The sequence below is a fragment of the Cyrtonyx montezumae genome, unplaced genomic scaffold (genome assembly GCF_038088225.1).
Source record: "Cyrtonyx montezumae isolate F1298 unplaced genomic scaffold, pur_monq_1.0 scaffold_25, whole genome shotgun sequence".
Lineage (NCBI taxonomy): Eukaryota > Metazoa > Chordata > Aves > Galliformes > Odontophoridae > Cyrtonyx > Cyrtonyx montezumae.
Window position 1 is genome coordinate 6,732,368 of NW_027071992.1, and position 20,096 is coordinate 6,752,463.

Here is a 20,096-nt window from a genome sequence, read left to right on the forward strand (position 1 = left end):
CTCCCTCCCAGTGCCCTTCCTCAAAAATCCCCTTTGCCAGATGAGAAAATGTGGGTGCTTGGAGGAGACCCAAAAGCCTTCCTGGTGCCAGGCTCCTGGCCTCACTGCCTGGGCAAGCTTCCCACTGCTACAGGAAGCCGCCTGTGCTCAGGGTGGGTCCTTCTTGCCCTTCCCTGCACAGCCAGGGGAGACCAAGGACTATGCCAAAAATACAAAAAAAAAAAAGCAGCTTTAACCCTCTGCAGCTGAAACAGGGGGTCAGGGAGAGGCCACTTGTAATGTGACATCTCATGCGTACTGCCTGACCTCCCTGTTTGGCAATCATCTTCCTTTGGGCGAGGAACTTCATATAGGGTCTATCACACAAAAAAAAAAAAAAAAAGAAAGAAAGAAAGAAAAAAAAAAGGTAATTCACTTTCTGAATGTATCACAGTGGGGGAGGGGGAAAGGGGTAAAAAAATAGAGAAGAAACTGGCAAGGAAGACAGTCTCTCTGGGCTGTAAACAATTAAATGCTGAGTAGTCCTCGAATGTATATGTTGAGAAAGCTTCGTTTGCCCCCTCTCCTGCTTGGAGGCTAATTTAATCCATATCACAGTTTTTGCAAAGGCATTCCTAATGCTATTGTACTGCAAATCCCGTCTGATCCAACATTCAAATATTTATGTAAACTGAAATATGTCTGGAAAGAACTCAAAACAAAACAAATATGCCACACAATCTCATTCTCATATATCCCTCCCTCCTCATTTACATTCATATTAAACTCCCTGCAGCTCCCTACTGCTTGGTGGTGGTTAATGGCTGATAACTGCAGAGTCCATTTCTTTGAGTACACTGATGGCCTTACATCTTGCCAAACAATTCAGTCTGGAGCTTTCAGGAGTTGCAAAATGCTTCTGCAGCAGATTTTTCTCCTTTCTGCAAATGAGTGCAGTAGTTTGGGGATTTTTATTATTTGTTGCTACTAGTAGCATTCTAAAAGAGTTGTATTCTCTTGAAAAAATGAAGTGAACATCTTTTTACTCAAGGACCCACATACCGTATCCATCTTAGATGACAGATGCCAGTAAATCCAGGCTAGACATGTGTAAAATGCAGCTCCATGTAAAACTTTTGGACTGTTTGTAGACTGCAGCTGTCTCTGTCCTCGCAGTGGTATGGCTGACACCAACCGCAGCTCACTCCCAGCAGATCCGCGACGCCAAGCGGTGCAAAGGATGTGTGTGAAATGTGCCATGCTCACAACTGACTCCTGCATACAACCATCCTCCCCCCGGAGGTGATGAAAGCCTGCAATTTCATTGACTTCAGTAGTAGAGAATGCTGCCAGGGATGGAGTGCTCAGGGTGTAACAGGCAATGACTGCGGCCTGCAGCGTCAAAGGAGCTGGGGACCCTTACTCAGGAAAGAACCTGAGATCTGAAAATAGCTATCCTTGATACTTTCCCTTCTTATACGCGACCCTGAGCAATTGATAAAGTTGTGGGACAGGTCTTGGTGAGGAAGACAGTGTTATTCCCTTCACCTGGGTAATGGTCCAAGCCATTACCATGGATTGGTATGGTATGGTATGATTGTAGCATATCCATGTAGCATATCCAACAAAAAAAAAAAAAACAAAAAGACCAAATACCCCCCAAAAATAAAAGTGACGCTTCCATAGTGCTACAAACCCTCCACGCATATCCATGCTACAATCCAGCACTTATGCCTTATATGGGGACTTTTAAAGGATACTTTGCCCTTACACAGCTATTTCAAGCCCTTCAGCTGGAAAAAAAGAGATTGCATCTGCCACTGCTGTGGAAGGTCTGGATGACCCCGCCTTGCAGAGCAGCCCCGGGGCAGCTATAAATCAAGGAAATGCAGCAATGTGAAGCCAAAGAGGTGGCCACATCCTCCCACTCCGCAGTAGCAGGAGAAAAGCAGGGCAGGAACCAGAACTGCCCCTGAGTTGCTGTAATTATGATGAAGCGCTGGTGGTGACCTCAGAAGCTTGAGAGAAGAGCACCTTTACAAGTGGATTATTTATCAGTCTGATGTGCTTATCTGCTCTTCAGGGACTGTTTACAAGCAAGGATGAGACTAACTAAACCCAGAATCTATATAGCTTTAGACATATTTGGGAGCAAGAAACCAGTGTCTTACTGAACACTAAGTATCTCACCATATAGAACAGCAGCAGCAAAGAAAGGTGGTGGGTTACCTTTTTTTTTATACCTGCAAAGGTTTGAATCTGTTATATAGATCATGGTGAGGCTAAAAGTGGTCACACCTGACACAAATTCAAATCTTTTTTTTTTTTCCTTTCTTTCTCTCATAAAAGCTTAGTTCTGGCTATATTCAGCTTTCCTGAGTTCTCCCTTCTTTTAAATTTCAATCAGGGACATGATATTTATGTAGTCAGGGTTTCTATTGGTTTCAAAGAAACAGCCAACACAGGTTTCCCGCCAGATGTCTGATGATTCCCACTGATGTCTGATGGTTTCATGAGTAAGGACCTCATCTGGGAGAGCATCTCAGCCCTCCATAAACAGGGAAAAATGCTTTGTCCAAGCTGATTCTGTTTAGGCAAGTCAGTCGTGCCAAAACACAGAGAGATTGTTTTCATATTTTATTCTTTCCTGCATACATCTCCTAGTGAGGGACTTACCAGAGACAATGTGCACAGTTCAAAACTGGCTTTCAGAAGTCACAATTATTTATTTTTCTGACTAAAATAAATACATACATTTTTACCACTAAGAAGCATCTAACTCTGTAATGGCTTTCAATCAGCTGGTGTCAGTAAAAATAGTTACTCATATAACCGATCTGAAACAAGATGTCAGGGATATGCAGTCTACAGTATTTGGGCATAATCAAAAGCAGAATTTGGCCTAAGAAATCAGCATCATTTTCAACATTCTTTTTTTTCATACATGCAAAAGAATCCTTGCCTAGTTTGTGACAATATTACTAGTCTTGACAGTAAACAACATTATTTTCTGGGCTTTATGTCAAGGCCAGTTTTTCTATTATACCAGTGTAATTTTAAGTTACTTTCTGTACCTGTTAGCTTCTAAAGAGTTTTGTTTTCTTTATTTTTTCTGAAAGTAGAATGGCAGCTCTGAGGAGTACTACTACTCTTGGGAAGAGAGCTACCCCTATAGCTGTGGGAAGCAACTGAGGCTTGAGCAGCAGGGCAAGATCCTACTTTGGGAAGATTCCTAGAAGGGGAAGATCCCTGGGGGAAGTCAGTCTGCCAATGATTTTTGTGGTCAGTGCTCAACACTGCAAGTATGATCATAAGTGCTAAATTCTGAAACTGCTTGACTTCTGTCAGTTCCACTGTAGTTTTTGCACTTGTCCATATTGTGATCCAACAGACAGTCCCAGACTGATACAGCACTTATAGACTGCTTATTCTAGAATGGGGATTGAACTGTGTACATCTGCCCCAAACTCCCAATAAATAATGCTTTATGCTGATCTCCTCTAGTGCTGCAAAAACACAGAACAGGTAGCAGGAAACAAATACTAGAATAAATAATGCATACAGAACCCAAATGGGTCTCTTTTCTGAGAAAGCTTTTCCACCATTCTGATGTTCTCATTTCAGGAGCCCTGCACTGCAGTTGACATTTCACTGTGGGCCAGATGGACATATCCATCTCTTTTCTTTTCCTGCATTTAACAGCATATTTAACAAATATTTTTCAGCTCTGAAACTTTTCTGATAATCTCTTAGTGATCTACTGAATGATAATTTAATAGGAATTCTAATTCATTTTCTTCACCAAATGCATTATGAGGGAAACCATTTAATGTCTCATGAAAAACAAACAAACAAACAAATAACAAACAAACAAACAAAAAACAACCAAGGTTTTCATAGAAATACAGAAACCCCAGCCTGGTTAAGGTTGGCAGGGGCCTCTGGAAATTATCTGGTCCAACGTTTTAGCTCAGGCATGGACACCCAAAACAGATTGTCCAGGACTACGCCTAGGGAAGGGTATCCTTTTATGTAAGGATGTATTTCTGTTAATTACTAGATCATCTTGAAAGCAGACTCAACCACATATGAAATTTCACTAGTTGGTAGATGAACAGTACCAAGACTTAAACGTTTTTATTTCAAGTCAGTTTTTTTTTCAGCTGAACTTAACTCATAATAATGTTGTATTAGAAAACTACAGCTAGTCTCAGTGTAAACTCCAGTCTGATTAAGTATTGGAAATGGATTTGTCTATGGAAAAGCTTATGCATTCTGAATATGATTAGGCAGCAATAATTAGGAAGAAGAGGGATAAATAAATTTCTACATTAAATGTGTGCCAATTATTTGCCTGAGCAGAACCCTAACTGGGAATCTGGGTGAGATAAAGGAATGCGTCTTCATTATTCCTTCTACATACAATTATTAAATGGTGTCTTTTTTGCACATTTTACTTATTAATCCCTCCCTTTTGGCACTAAATCTGTATTACCCAAGTGGGAGTAGGCAGATTTTGAAATAACAGCTCATAATTTTAACTGTTTTAGATTTTTAGAGTTCTGTTGCCAGGTGTGTCTTCTCATTTTTTTTAAAGCTCTGAAATTATTTTTATATTTATCAAGTGACTTAATAGAAATGCTTTGGTGGAGGTTACACAGCTGCAAAACTAGTTAGTGAAATGAAAAATCTTTATTTCTTGTATCAGGATTGCCCTCGTATAACTTCATCAACAGCAGCAAGGCTTCTTTTTCCCAAAAGAAATAAAGAATATTCAGAAACTACAGAGAGTTCATAGGAAATGTGTCAAGACCACGGAAGAACTAAGTGAACAAAACTTGCTCTCAGAAGCTGACAATGTATAAGTCATTTAATGAATGAGAACTGATGAATCCCATGCACACCTTCCAGGACTGAGATGACCAGCACGCATTCCAAGTAAGAATCTTGTTCTTTCTCTTTCAGCAGAAGAGGTGCCAAGCAATTTTAGTGGGAAGCAAAATCCAACAACAACCAAGGGACATTTGTACAGTTTTCAGCTTATTTTTATAGAGTCTCAAATTGTTGAAGCTAGAAGTCATCTCTGGAGGTCATCTAGTCCCATGCTTTCACTCAAATAGGAGTCAACACAGTATTGTGTCTTGTCAGGCTTGAATATCTCTGAGAATAAAGAATTCACAACCTCTTTGGCAACTTCTTTCAGTGTATTGTCACAGCAGCACATCTATGTAACATACTAGCCGCCCTTCCCAACTTTGTATCATCTGCAGACTTGCTGACTGACTGTCAACAGTTTACGGCTGGTTCAGCCCAGTTCCATGATGATTGGGGCGGGGGACCCACCAACCTATGCCCCAGGGAAGGGAAAGGGTAAAAGGTAAAAAAGGAAAAGGAAGATGGGCTTAAAAACAAAACAACAGCAATGATCTGAGGAGGAAAGCTAATTTACTAAATAAGATATCTGAATGTAAAATAACACAATATATTTGGAATTGAGGCTAAGAAATCAAATAAAATGAGAGAGAGAATGTCCAAGAACCAAAGGCCTTATGCTAAACACTGAAGGCAAAAGGGCTGGGGAGCACCGACTGCTGGGTTGATCTGAAAGGAAAGAGCCTGTGTCTCATGACAAGCCAACAGTTTTTATCTTTCCCTCTCAGTGGAAAATGGAAAAATGCAAAGCAACGCAAAGTCCTCTGGGGTATGTAGTTCTTCTGAGACAGATGTGCCTGGAGCTATCAATGATACATTGAGCTGGAGCATTAACTCTTTAACTCCCAATGCACTACATGATGCTATGATGTGGAATACCAATAACAAAAATCGTAAAACCATGACACCGGCTTGACCAAGTCATTCACTGAAGAAGGCTTTCAAGGTTTTCTCTTCATTAAGTCAATATGACTGCTCCCAATCGACTTGTTCTTCATATATCTGGAGAAGATTATGGGATCATTCGCTCTATCACTCTCCCAGTGATCAAGGTAGAACAGACTGACTTGTTTTTCCTCAGATCCTCCTTCTTGCTATTTTTGAATGATATTTTCTTTCTTCCAGTCAATGGGAACCTCTCCCTATTATCATTACCTTTCCAGAAGTGACTCTGCCATGATGTCACTCAGCCTCTGCAGCAGTTGTGGGTGTATCCCAACAGGTACCATGTACTGTGCATGTCCAGTTTAGGTAAGTGTTCAATAACCTGAACCTTCTCAAACAAGGGTAAGTCTTCCTCACTTTGGACTTTTTTGTTGGTTATAGAGGCCTGGTCTTACCAATAAAGACCAATGTGTAAAAGGTCTTGACTGCCTTGTCCTTTACTTTAGTCCTTAGTCCTTAGTCACGAGGTCACTTTCTACATTCAGCAGCAAGCCCTTATTTTCCCTGGTCTTCCTGTTGCTGCTGAAAAATCTGCAGAAACATTCCATGTTGATTTTCATCTCCCCCACCAATTTCAACTCCAGGTGGTGGGCTTTGGCTTTCCTAAGTAAAGTTCTGCATGCTCAGAGATTCTGTATTTCTGCTATGTTCACTTACAGAGCTTTTCCTGAACAACCACCCGACACAACGCTCTTGATGGTAGTATTTCTTGCACCAGGATTACTTTTTGTATATGAAAGGGGCAGATGAAGTGGAGCCCAAATATATTCTGCTGAAGCCTATGAAAAAGAGCCTGTCTTGGCCTGCATTTCTAGTATGGCAACACATCATCCAGACATCAAAGGGAAGAAGAGAAGAGCATATGCAGGTAACTTTTCATTAAAACTCTCCCTTGTTTTTCACTTGGCTTAAACAACCTATTCATTATTCTCTTCTGGCCTTATGGTCACCTAAATGCAATCCATTCTTGTGTTCATAGCATTTTGCCTGCCCCTGGCACAGGGATTATATGTAGCAAGGCAGATAGAAAATAATTTTATTTCATCATTTAAAAATGTTGAAGTTTCCCCAGTTAGATTTTCATTCTGCTTTGGAATAAAACAGTAGCCGTGTAGACTGAAGGCTCAGGCTGGCCTTAGAATAACATTTTCTTGTTCTAATGCAATGTGTCTTTTTTTTTTTTTTTTTTTTTTTTTTTACCTTAGCTACTCAGGAGAGAAAAAACTAGAAACGTAACACGACATCAGTGATGTGATTGATTTGCTCTGTCACTGAGCCTGTATTTCCATGCACTACTCTCTATTTGGAAATCCTTTTAGACATTATTTTTTTTTCCAGTTCTTATTCAACAGAAAGGTAATTTTCATGGAAATCCCCTGAACTGTTTTCATTTCTATAGTTTCTGTGATGAACTTTCAGAACATTCCCTCCAATTCATCAGGTTGATGAGGGGAAAGAGATTACATTCCCCAAAGCTCTGCTCATTCCAGACCCCCACATGAAATGTCAGTCACTAAGGAATGTGCAGATAGTCACAATGAGATCACTTGCCATGCAAGTTTTAATCAAATTAATAAATTGTACTGACATACAAATTCTTGTTAAGATCTTGTTTTACACTTTCTGTTGAGAAGAATAGAAGCAGTTCACCTCTTTCTGCTTTGCTGTTTTCAGTTATATGCAAGTTCATAAAGACAACTTTCTCTCAGTTTATCCTTAGCATTTGGAGACTTCCTTTGAACTGGATTGATTAGCGTTTGGCGGCTATTTCTCTTCTTACCTCTCCCTTCCAGGGTATCTTACAAGCACAAGACCTGGTCTTGCTTTAGCAGTGAAAGATGTTATAGTCATTAAAAGCATTTTTTGGGTGTGACTCATTGAAATTATTTTAGTTGTCCACTTCATTATGAAATTAATCACATTCTATTGGTGCTTTCTCTATTATCAGTTATGTAGACCTAGTATAGACTATCTCAAAGAAAAACTTCAGCAGGAATGTCCAGCACTAAAAAACAAGTCCTTCTCGAATGGACAACCATCTCAGTCTTTAGACTTCAGAAGGCTTTATTCAGAAATCAGTCTTACCAAATAATAATACAAACAGTAACAACAACAACAATAATAATAGATGCAGTGACAGTACAATGGCTAATTGCTTATCTATTGAAATTCAGTAAAATAACTGACCTGGACAGGCTGGAGAGCTGGGCAAAAAGGAACCAGACGAGGTTTAACAAGAATAAGTGTAGAGTCTTGTAGGTACAAGACTAGGACAAGGGAATAATAACCGCATGCACCAGTACAAGCTGGGGGATGACCTGCTGGAGAGAAACTCTGAGGAGAGGGACCTGGGTGTCCTGGTGGATGATAGGTTGGCCATGAGCCAGCAGTGTGCCCTGGTGGGCAAGAAAGCCAATATGATGCTGGAGTGCATTAAAAAGAGCATGGCCAGCAGGCTGAGGGAGATGTTCCTTCCCCATTACTCACTTGGAGTACTGTGTCCAATTCTGGTCTCCCTGGTTCAAAAAAGACAGGGGTCTCCTTGAGAGAGTCCATTGAAGGGCTACAAAGATGATGAAGGGTATGAAACACCTCCCTCATGAGGAGAGGCTGAGAGACCTGGGGATGTTCTGTCTTGAGAAAAGAAGACTCAGAGTGGATCTGATCCATGTCTATAAATATCTAAGGAGTGGGAGGCAAAGGGACGAAGCTGGACTCTTCTCAGCAGTGTGTGGTGATAGGACAAAGGGAAATGGCCACAAACTGATGCACTGGAAGTTCGACACAAATGTGCATGGGAACTTCTTCCCAGTGCAGTGACAGAGCAGTGGCACAGCTGCACAGAGAGGTGGTGGAGTCTCCTCTGGAGACGTTCCAGACCCGCCTGGACACCTACCTGTGCAACTTGGGCTAGGGAGCTGCTTTGGCAGGGGATTGGACTAGATCATCTCTGGGTGTCCCTTCCAGCCCCTACAATTCTGTGATTCTGTGAAACCTATTGACATAGCCAGTTGATGCTTTACAGGTTCTTTCACCTGTCAAATATGTTTATTAGGAATGTTCATTTCAGGATCTCTAAAAGATCTCTCACCTAACTTTCAACATGTAATTCACTCCATAGCAGGCTTCACCTTAAAGATCTGTATGTCAAGCCTATCTGAAGCTAAGATGACATTTAGTCAGTTTTCTTTTGTAGCACCAAAATCTCCATTAGTCATCAACAAAATGTTCTCCATACTTCTTGTTTCCACTTCTAGTTTGAATTTGTGTAGAATCATGAATGAATCATTATGGACTCAAACATTGTTTTATATATAAAACCTTATCATCTCTTAATTGACAAATTTAGCTGTAGACATTGGGTTTTATCATTCTTGTTAGAAAATCATGTAAAATGTACTTTTACAAGAACAATATTGCATGGAGTTATAGCAGACAGGAAGAGTGAAGGAGAACAGAGAAAGAGTGAAAGAGGACTGTGAAAGAGTAGAAACACCAAGTTATCTTCTATATATAATAAGAAAATAAATTATCTTATCCTGTCTTCTGAGCAGCTGGGATATTTGTTAAGTGGACAGATTCTGTACCAGGAGAGGACAGACACATCTTCATCAGCATAGGACACACAGAATCTCTTCAGGTAAGAAGAGCAAAGGCACCAGACTTGACACATCTGTGTCAATAATGCCAGATAAAACAACTGTTTGTCAATATCACACCTCTTTCAAGCAGTTACTGTCTCTGTATTTCATAAAGACTCACTTTCTACAGTGCTGGGATGTCTGTTCTCATCCAGAACAGGTGAAGAAAGTTAGCTTGGTAGGGGACTTTTGTTGTCTCCTCCATTGGCTCTGTGAAGAGACATGCCAGCATTTCTTTCTTTCCCTTGAGAACTGGTCTCACCCGGTCTCATTCTGATGGTTTGGAGTATGTCACACTGTACTAGCTTCAAATCTCAGGTAGCAGTGACATCTACAACCTTCATTACTATTTCTATTTCTCAGTTTAAGAACTCTCACTAGATATATGGCTGCAACATACTCAGTCCTGAATAAATAATGTTTGTATTAAATTGTTGTGTTTAAAATGTGTTATATGAAAGACAAACAATTCTTTCAAGAAAAGGGAAAATCTAAAGTAGATGAATTTGCTAGTAATAATTTAATGTAGAAAAGGAACTATCAATTATTCATTGTTAAGTCAAGGTTGCCAGAATGATATCAAAATACAGTTTTAATGTAATAAGACTAAAGCCATCTGCCTGGGCAGTTAAGATTTATGTTTGAGCATGGTTGTTTTTTCTTTTTCTTATGTAGTTAGCCTTTTCACAGAATCACAGAATTGTAGGGTTTGGAAGGGCCCTCTAGAGATCGTCAAGTCCAACCCCCCTGCCAAAGCAGCTCCCTAGACCAGGCTGCACAGGTGGTCTTGAACGTCCAGGTGGATCTTGAACGTCTCCAGAGAAAGAGACTCAATAACCTCTCTGGGCAGCATTTGTTATCGAGATGCAAGCACTTAGAAGTAAGAATCGATGAATAAATTACAGAATGGCTTGGCTTCAAAGGGATCTTAAAGATCATCTAGTTTCAATCCTCCTTTCATTAGCAGGATTGCCACCCACTGTATCAATCTGTTCAGTGTCCCATCCAAACTGGCCTTGAACACCTCCAGGGAAGGGACAACCACAGCTTCTCTGGGCAGCCTATGCCTCACAACTCTATAAATAAAAAATTTCTTCCAAATGTCTAATCTCAGACTACATTCTTTTAGCTTTAAACCGTTATCCTTTGTAGTGTCACTGCACTCCTTGATAAGGAGTGTCTCTCCAACTTTCCTGTAGGCCACTTTAGATACTGTAAGATCACAGTGTGGTCTCCTTAGAGTCTCCTCCAGGCTGAACAAGCCCAAATCTCTAAGCCTGTTTTAGTACAAGATGAACTCCCACACTGGAGGATCTCCATTCACTACCATAATAAAACCATATTTTGACAACAGCATCTTGTATGGTCACAATAGAAATTGTCAGAGGCAGATTCTTTTTTGAAGAATGCCATCGAGGCTGGATCAAGTTAATAAAAATGTAGGTCCTCTTCCTTGGATACATAAAGAGCAGTGTATATGGTACATGAAATAAAAAATAGTTTGTATCGGTTTTTTTTTCATATCAATAAGTTCATGCTTGGTATGATGTTGGTAGGCATACTTGCCTTATTTTGATAAGCTTCAAGTGAAACATAATCCCAAAAAGTGACCACAAACATTGTTGTGGTCTTGCTTCTAGATCAATAATTCCCACAAAATATAATGTCCATTGTGCAGTAATGCTCAAATAAGAAGGAATTTTATAAACAGAGCTTAGAAAGCACATTAACTGGCATGCAACAAGAGAGCTTCAGTGAAGTCTGGTGCTTGGCAATTCTTCCATAGCTGAGGGCAGCATTACTGGAAACATCTTCAGTTTATATCTCTGTAAACAGATTTCTGTGCTAAGGATAAATGATCTGGGAGCCACACTCTCCCCCATGGCTGTTTGGCCAGTATGAGTCCATTTCATCTTGCGTGGGGCATTTGTGAAATAGAGCTGCCGAAGCATTTCCATGAAAGTCGGTGATTGCCTAACTCCTTGCAAGTGTACTCTTCAGAAGTTAGACCAATTTCAGCTTCTCTTTTATTTGTGAACATTGCAGCAAATCTTTCCTTCTTGTTTTAGGTCTCCCGTCCACTCTAATTCCAGTGACTTGTACTGTGAGGAAAATAGGCTATGTGACAGATAAAAATGTTAGTTTTACTGTTTCAGAGATAAAAGAAGTACAGTTTGAGCTTCTCTGTGACCCAAGGCAGCAAGTGCTGCATGAGGACTAAATGCATACAGCTACAATGTAAGTAGTCTGGCATGGGTGAAGTGAGGATGCATTTTGCATTGACTTTTATGACCAGGAGGGACAGAGAAATAGGGGAAAGGGAAGAAGAGAAGGGGATGGCATCTCTTTAGGTTTCCCTCAACTCCATTTTCCATAATGTACTGAAATCCGGAAATATATGCTGAAATGATTTGGAGAATGAGCATCTCTAATGTGTGTGACATTTCAAGGCACTGATAATTTGATTTCTGAAAGTGGTTTTAGTTAGAAGGACATGTTATGTATCTTTTCCTTGCTTGTGGAAGTGGAGCTTTGGTGAAGGAGAATCTGTGCAAGAAATGCCAACTACAGTACAAGAGGTTTCAATAGATGTGTAAGTAAGAAAAGTCAAGCTATGATTAAGGATGTGACAATCTCTCTCATTTCCCTCTCTTAATATTTAATTATTTTTTAAACAATCTATAGTAAAGCATAGCTCAAAGGGAGAAAAATCTATTTTGAAAAAGAAAGCATTCAAATGAAACTCAAAAGAAAAAAATCTCTGGAAAACAAAGGAGACTGGGAAATAGTTACAAAGTAAATAGAAAAGCTGAACTGGAATACTGAAAGATTTTTGTCTAAACGACATTCAGTTAAAAAAAATCATCTTTTGTACCTGTAAATTAGACTATTATTAGAGGCTGCACATGAGCACAGAAGAAGTGTATGCAGCTAACACAACATCCTGCTTGCCAAGATCATCTTGCTCTAATTCTCTTGTCAGCAAAGCCACTTTATAGAAGAACAATTAATTCACAATTTGTTTACTTGATTTTATTTTCTTCCTAGCAATTTCATCATTTTGATATACTTTGGGCTTTTATCCAGTCCTAAAGCACTAAGAAAATCAGTAGAGAGCAAAATAAATGGAAACAAATCAATGCATTTGAATGGCCACAAATGTCACATTGCTTATCTTACTCTGTAAAACACTAAGCAGCTGCTGGCTTTTAGCAAAGAGGAAAAACAAAGCTCTGTTAGTATTCCCGTGCACACTTTGTTATTTCACTTAGCAGCTGATTTTGAAAGAAAAAAAGAAACAGAACTGATTTGATGACTTTCCTCTCAAGGTTAACCCACATCCTTCCTAGAGCAGGAAGGGCAGGTGAATGGCACACAGGACATTTGCCACTTCTAATGCATCAATTATCTACTTTATTAGATGGCTTCACTGAGAACACTAACAGGCTCCAGCAATGTAATTAGTTTGTTAGAGAGGATGCAAAAATCTGCTGAAGCATTTTGGCTTAGGCATAAAAAGCATCAAAATACTCCTTCTGCAAATCACTGCTTGCCCACTTATGTGAGTAAAACTGCAAGAAGCAGTTGTCTCCTCAGACATGTGTTTTGTCCTCTCATGCAGAAGGGGAAGTTGCATCTGTTGGTAAAAGAACATGAAGACAGAGGAAAAAGTGGGGCTGGGGAGAGTACTGGAAGAGCAAGGAAAGCAGACTGAGCAGGCAGGCATGCAGCCTATGAATCCTGCACACCAAAAGAGTGTGCCAGGGAAACATTGTTATGCCAGACTGGCACTGGTGCCCTTCCACCCTCCCCCACTTAACAACTCCCTCAGCAGTTGCATGACGAGACTGGGGAGGTTTGTCCTTTTCTATCCTGGCAGCTGACCCAACTGAGATCTTCCATTCTACCTGTCTGGATCCACATCCCATTTATCAGCAGAGAAAAGATAATATGGTGAGGACCTGGGAACCTGCTCCTTGACCCTCAAAATGAGAACAGTGGTGCTCATTATCTCGTGGACTTTGCAGTCTCATCCTCAAAGTGCTCCTAGTTCTGGGTGGGAGAAAGCAGTCAGAATTTGCATAGAAGTTTGCTGTAGGCATCTGTCTGAATAAGCTAAGGTAGGGAGCTATAAACCAGAGATAAGGCAGTGTTAGGCCATGGAAAAACACTTTCAAGTAGAACTTTATAATCTATCCAAGGGCAGGCATATTTTGGAAGTTTCAGTGAGAAAGGAAGGATATAGGTGATAACAATAAGTGTGCATGTGAATTCTGCAGCCTTCTGCCTCAAGTGGCTAACTCCCTTGTGATAGGAGTGATGTGGCTGAGTATCAAGTGCATGTAGCAATCTGCATGTAGCAAACTCTACTAACTTCTGACTCAAACAACATGGAACAGTTTCTTTAGTTCCCCATGCTTGGATATACATAATGCTATTGTGCTCTTGAGACCTCCTAATGAACAGCTTTGTATAATATTGAAATGCGATTGTTATGGGGTGCAATGATGCTTGTGTGTGAGCAAATGGCATGAGGTAGATATGCTACTTGTGGTATTTACCCTCATGACTCATCACAGGGGACATCTCTATTTCCTCTTACAGTGTACTTTCTGGAACTTTCCCTTTAAGAATAACATGAGGTGCTGTAGATGTCAGCCACCACTGCCTTCAACTCATTATCAGTGCCTGCAAACCCCACATATGCTATGGTAGGATGTGCCCATGCCACCTGCTCCAAGTGAATGTGTGTAGGGCTTGTTCATGAAACCACCCCAAGCAAGTAATTGCATTCAGAGGTTTCTGCATCATCTGCATTTGGGAGACAATGTTTGTTATCTTCTGGCATTTTTTTACTGATACTTTTTCCTTGAACCTCTTCTGTTCAGCAGGAGACAGCAGAACTGTGGTACCAGTTCAAAACAAAACAAAACAAAACAAAACTAGAATTCTTTTTGTTCAGCATGCTTAGCTCCCAGAGCAACTGCTTTCTGGAGGGGATCCCAGAGTCAGGAAGCTTTTGTTTACCTTCATATCAAGTACCGGTTATTAATATGCCACCATGGGTACACTTACATTTATAGTAGACCAAAAGTTTCTGTGGTGTGGTCCTGTTAATTTGCCCTGTACACAGAAGTCAGTCAAGTCAGCTTTCACCACTCCAAAACCTTACCAAAGCAAGGATGGAAGTGTTTATTTTGGGCATTTCCCAAAATACAAAAAACTAAGTAATAAAAATATAAAAGGCATATAGTGGTCTTGTGTCTGGGGATGCAGCTGAGGTTGAGCTGTATGTATGTACTTCATTTTTCTCTCAGGGGGAAATATGTTTACTCTTTGAGTTTGTTAAAAAATAGTGGTTTCTTGTTTTGAGATAGAGTTCAGATAATTATGTTGAAATGAAATATGTATTGTCTTATATCTGATAAAAGTAATATCCTAGGCAACATAAAGCAGTTAACTAATAATTCTTCTACTTTCAAGTTCTTATCATTTGCAAACAAATAAGAAATAATGTCAGAGCTTGCACTGGGAATCTTTACCTGTCTCTGACACTGTTTGGATTGCAGTGTTAGAAATAAGTCCTGGGGTACTAAAGAGATTTTAATAGCATACAATTGAAATGGCCATGAAGGGAGAAAGGGGACACCAATTACACTATAAGCAGCAAGGTTTTAAAGGTTAATTGCTTTTCCCATCCCCCAGCAGATGGGTGTAGAACAAGATATTGTTCAGATACAATGAAAGAGGGAGGTAGTGGAGCTTGAACAAAAGCAGCACAGCATTTTTTCGCAGCCGGTCTCACTTCGTGTACTTCTGCCACAGCTACATAAGATGTAGAAGGACAGTAGAGATGGTGTCAACTGAGAGATTTTTTGATTGAAACACTAGTAAAATTGTTTCTATTTACTGGTTCACCTCAGCAAATCTATAATCCTTTGAATGCTAGAAAGGTCAGCTAGGGTTATCTGCTGTGTAAGTACTGGCTGCACTGATTCCTGGGAGGGAGCTGAGATTTTGCACTGTTTCTCCTGAAAAAATGATTTTTAGGTCTCTGTTTATGAATCTACCCACTGTGATTCAATTCTTCTCTGTGTACCCCTTTCGATGGCCCATAATCAACTTTTTAGATAGGCTCACACCCCACTGCTCATGGAGAGGCCTAACTGAGTATCTTCTTGTGTTATATCAGTAGAAGAGCTGCATGGTACAGCTTCTTTTCTTGTGTAGCCATGGATAGGAAATTAAAGTTCTGTCTGGACCAAGGTGGTAACACTAACTGAAATCCAAATGGATATTAGCATACTTGATTTTTTCTCTCTCTTGATATGAATGCAAATTTCTGGGAGGCTTTACATGAAAATGACAAGCACAGGATAGTAAACAATGTTTGAGAGAGCTCTAAATCCATTTAGCTGATTGCTATGTAAACAAGAGAGCATTTTCAGATAGCAGACCGTACAGCTGACAGCCTCTTCTGCTATGGATTGGTACAGATATTTACATTATGCCTAAGTTCTTTCACTAGAAACATGTTTGTAACAATAGTAAACTACCCTCTTGGCATTTTTTTTATTGTGGAGGCTACTGTTTTAAATCTTCAAGTATCCTGTTTATGCTGTTTTTAGAGAAAACTGTGGAAGGTATCGTGCAATAGCGCATCTGCAGCTATAGTCCTGTAGTGTGGTTTGACATTGTGTTTTGACTATCTGACAAAATCTTGCTGGTCTGAACTCTTCACTGTTTGTCAGGTTTTGCAAATGAATAATTGCTAACTTTATCCTATCTTACATGTCTAAAGCGACTATATCCTGGTCATCACTGCAACTGAAGTTGTCACTGAAAATTGCAGCACTGATTAATAATGTTCATTATTTCTTAGTGTGCAATGATTCATTTAGTTTGAACTCTTACAGGAGCAGCTTCAGTGCATTGTGACAGTTTTGGATCCATAAGCCAAGGAGATAGTACAGACCAGCAAGAACAAAGTACCACTGATTGCACCAGACTCATTAAAAATAGCATTTAAACACTGAGAAATGAAGTCCTAAGTTATTCATTATGATCCTCAAAGGCTGTTAAATGGATGTAGCTGAGAAGTGAGCTTTTCTTAGAGCTGTTGACTAACATGTCTACAATTATATGTGGTGGTTTTTCTTGTCTGAAAACTGAGCAACACTGGAGAAGAAATTAGTTGTCATGCAAATATCTCATTTTTTTTCTGACTTTGTAAAGGGAAATGCCTGTCTATGAGACAGTTGCAGATCCAGGCAGTTATAACTAATCAGAGATCTTTTATTTTTTCATCTTCTTACTACCAACATCTTTCTGTCGTGTATAGAGCTATTTTAACAAGAGCAAGTCTCCATTTTCCTGCCATTATTTTAAAAACTAATACAAACCTAGTGATTTGTGAGGAGCCATTTATGTCTCTTACCTATGAAAATCTTCCTGAGCTATCTCGTTTTGGTTTGCCTGTATACGTATCTTGTGATGCTTATGTGCCTTGGACTTTGGTCTGAGGTCTATAAAGGAAGATAAGACACCTGGTAGATAAGCACACATATGCTTAAAACATAGTCCCAACTAACTTCCCTTTTGTCAAACACAGGAGAGTTATCAAAACATAAGTGTATGTAGACCTGTAATAATTCACCTATTTGGAGCTGCAACAAAGGACAGCATGATGCAGTGTGGTGGCACATTTTCTCTTTACTACTTCTATTTCTGTAGGAAGGCTGAGTTTTCCACCACAAGATGTGCTGTAAATAAACCAGAATGATCTAGAAATGTTCTTTATAGTACATAAAAAATTCACAAAACATAATTTTACTCATTTGAAATTTTCTGAAAAGGAGTAATTGTTTTTTAAAGCATTTTTGGCCAATACAGCAGAAAAACTGATTTTGAAAAACTGATTTTAGAAAAATGTTTGGGTGAACTCTTGTTAACATTGAAAATTAAAGGGGCATTCTTGAGTGTGAGCTTATATTGAGTAATTATCAGTTTAAGGTGAGAATAAAGTATCTATGTTATCTGTACAGGAAGGCTGAGGGAGTTGAGTTTATTCAGCTTTGTGAAGAGGTGCCTCTAGCAAGACTCTAGTGCAGCCTTCCACTACTTGAGGGGAGTACAAGCAGGAGGGAGACCAATTTTTACACAGTCTGATAATGATAGACAAGGGAGAATAACTTCAAACTAAAAATGGAAAATTTAGGTTAAATGTTATGCTTAAATTATTTACTCAGAGGGCAGTGAGGCATAGGCTGCACAGAGTGGCTTTGAATGCCCCATCTCTGGAGGTGCTTGAGGACAGATTGTATGGGGGCCTGGGCAGCCTGACATGGACATGGAGGGGTTGGAATGGGTGAGCTTTGAGGTCCCTTACAACCCAAACCATTCTATGATTTGATCAGTGAAACCAGTATGTGACATAATTATACTCTGTTATTTGTGATATGTATAACAGTGTCTGAGCAGCTACTTTCTACTTCCTGGAAATATTTTACTTTTCAGTAAGAATCATAATTCTTTGGCTCTGGTCTTTGAGTTGGTGCTCTTCTGAAGCACTGAAGTAACAAGAATGAACAGAAATATGTTGAGTTACGCTTTAAAGAGAGGTAAATTTGGCTTAAACTTTCATTACTTGTCAGCAGAAATCAAAGCCATGCTTCTCACCCAACTGTTGTGCTCTCAAAGGATTTCTGGATTTCCAAATCTAAAAGCATAAGGAGCCTTTGAGAAACTTTCTCAACTGAGCTTCATGTAGCACACAAAAGCTTTAATACACTGACATATGCACAGCTCTTATTCCAATTCAATGAGAGCTCAGAATAGACCTTGTGGAAGAAAGACCTTGTGGAACCCCAGCTCGCACTGGAAGTCTAGATAAGCCTGACTCGCATTAAGAAACAGCACAAAATAATTACACACTGCAGGCAGCAGATTTTACCACAGCACTGGTGGTAGCCTGCAAAATGCCATAATCTCTTGCAATGAACTATCTGTGGCTGAGAGTAAAGTTCTGCTCTTGCTGGGATGTTTGTCAGCCAGTGAAGCTGTTGTGTTGTCTTTCTGCTCTGCCATCTGTATATGTTTGTCTGCTGGAGGTATTTCATCATTTATGATGAGGGATCTGAGGAAAATCAATGGTGTTATTTCTGAATCTCCACACCAAGATATTTCTCACTTATAAGACAAGTCTGAGAAGATCTTTCAAGTCAATGGCAATACAGGATGACAAAATACATTTTCAGCAGGTGTACTCTGCTGACAAGCCTCAGAAAAGGACACAAAAATAACCATGAGTGTTGTGTGCCAGGGGAAAGGGGAGCAACCTTGCAGAAACCCACAACATAGAAGGGCTTCCTTACACCATAGTTGGAAGTAGTGTTAGTTACTCAATGCCTTTGAAAAGGTTAATGTACACACCTCTGTGTGCTCTTATGGCTGCAGGTGGCCCATGGGATCAGTTCAATTGGAAAGGGGCAGAAACATCTCAAGAAACCTACATCTTCCAATACATCATGCTAGACCTACTTCTGAATAAAAAGAAAACACAGCTTAAACTACATATACTACAGATAAAGTGCTAGAAGGAGCTGAGAAGGAAGTTTTCTATTTCTTGTGTATAGGAATAGGGCTAAATTAGACACTGCAATTTAAAACTCCTACAGCCATTATCAGACACAACTCTGTTGGACAGTACTGCTAGCTGGCAGTCCCAGGCACAGTCCACAATTTTACTGGGAACTCTGTGCCATTTCTCCATTCACCACACAGTACCAAAGTGTTCTGTGGTGTTCAGAGGGAACCTCCTGTTTCCCATTGTGTCCTGGCACTGGGTACCTCTGGGAAGAGCCTGGCTACATGCTCTTCACAACCTTCCTCTCCTAAGCACAGTAGATATTGATAAGGACAAATCTCACCTGAGCCCTCTCTCCTCCAGGTTGCACAGTCCCAGCTCTCTCAGCCTGTCCTCACAGGAGGGATGCTCCAGACTTTTCCTAAGTTTCATGGTACTATGTTGAGCTCTATCCCATAACTCCGTGTTATGTTTTCTAGGGTAGGGAGCAAACAAAGAATTATGTGTCTGGTATGCAGGCTTACAAGTTTGGAGGACAAAGCTTCTTTGGATTTCTGAAGATTGTTGGTCCTCCAGCTCTCCTACTAGTACCTTCAGACTGGCAGTTTCTAGATGCACATTTTTTGTGTGAACATTTAGCAAAATAACAGAGGTACATTTACAAGGCAACAAGAATTGCTACTTGTGAAGATAATATTTCTCCTTTCTATCTCATGAAAATATCGGAAAGAAAGGGGAAACTTGCTTGATCACACAATTCTAGTTGAAGAATTGATCTCACTATAGGAGAGAAGAACCTTTCTGCTTCAAGGGAAAGAAACTATGGATATTTTGCCTTGGTTTCTGTACACCTGAAACTGGATGACCTCACTTCATATTTAACTAGCAGATGCCATCTTTAAATAGATTATCTTCAACCAGACCAATAAAAAGAAATTAATATCTCTGGGAGACAAGGAGTCTCCCAGTGCTCATTCTTCCTGTGGTCTGTATGCAAGGCTTTGACCAGATTT